Raw genomic sequence first — 1,245 nt, 5'->3', positions numbered from 1 at the left:
TGCAATGGCGGCATGGTGGTGCTCTTGGGCGCGGTCCAAATTAATAGTTGCGCGGCCTCGGATGAAACGCGTCGGGAATGTCAGGCATCCATTGCGGGGAGATCTATTGCTTTCGCAGTTCCTGGCGGCTGGCTCTGGCGCAGGCAGGCCCCCATTGGTCTGTATGGCGCCCCGCAAGAATGCCTGCCCATGGAGGCTCCTCGGCCCTGCGTGTTTGTTTGCATATTACTGTCTGCACGCCAAAGTGGCCGGCGCCAATAAAATTTTATGTCCCGGCCTCCCACAATGGGCCGCAAGAGAAACACAGTCCTGCTGGCGGCGGCGGTTGCTGGCGCGGTGAAATGCGGCGAGCAGAGCGTTCAAAAGGAAGTGCGACCACAACCTGGCCCAGGCGATGGTGTGCATAGATGACGGCGACTACCGCGCTGCAGTAGAGCATCTTTCGCAGATGCTCGTGAAAGCAACGATGTCCTCCTCCTTCTGTCGGACTGCCACGAGAAGTTTGCACAATACGACCGACGCTCTTGCATATCTGAACATGTGATCAAGAGGGTCCGGGAGCGCGACACAGCCCTTGGGGCTTTGGGGCGGGGCTGTGAGCAGGCTCCTGTCTAGCGGGCAGTCCCAGGCGCGCTGCGCCATGGCGGAAACTGAAGAGCTGATAAAGAAGAGGCTCAGCATATCCAGCCAGAACCTCTATGTACATGGAGGCATTCAAGGATGCCTTTCTGCTCAGCCTTTCATGGACGACTCCGGGGCGTACAAGTCCATGAGCACGGACTATCTGAAGGCCTGCAGCCTCGAGCGCTCCAAGGCCAAACCCACATCGCGGGCTGGGCTCGGACATAAACTTTGGAGATTTTCTTCAGACACTCTTCTTCCCAAATACGCGCGATCGGCGGCGGTGTTCCTTGCGAGCGCCGATACAAAAAGTGCTCCCGAATATGTAAAGGACGGGAGCAGGAGCTGCACAGGTTCCTGAAGGGCTGCTTCCTGTACGTGAAATGGCGATGTTAGGGCAGCGGCAGAGTTGTTTAGGGGGGAGTCGTATCTGTACAGCAAAATGATGTTCAATATTCCTCAAGGCCACGGTGCGCGCCAGGTTCATTACTCTTCCGAGTCTCGGCGAAGCGGCCAGCAGGACACGGCGCAGGGCTCTGCAGAGGATGGCCCCGGGAGAGACGGGCGAGGGCGGGGGGCCAGGAACGGGCCTGCCGGCGGAAAGCCCAGTGGGCCAGCGAGCTC

Source organism: Homalodisca vitripennis, unplaced genomic scaffold (genome assembly GCF_021130785.1).
Source record: "Homalodisca vitripennis isolate AUS2020 unplaced genomic scaffold, UT_GWSS_2.1 ScUCBcl_7286;HRSCAF=14902, whole genome shotgun sequence".
Lineage (NCBI taxonomy): Eukaryota > Metazoa > Arthropoda > Insecta > Hemiptera > Cicadellidae > Homalodisca > Homalodisca vitripennis.
The sequence above is the reverse complement of the archived record's forward strand: the minus strand, read 5'-3'. Positions refer to the sequence as shown.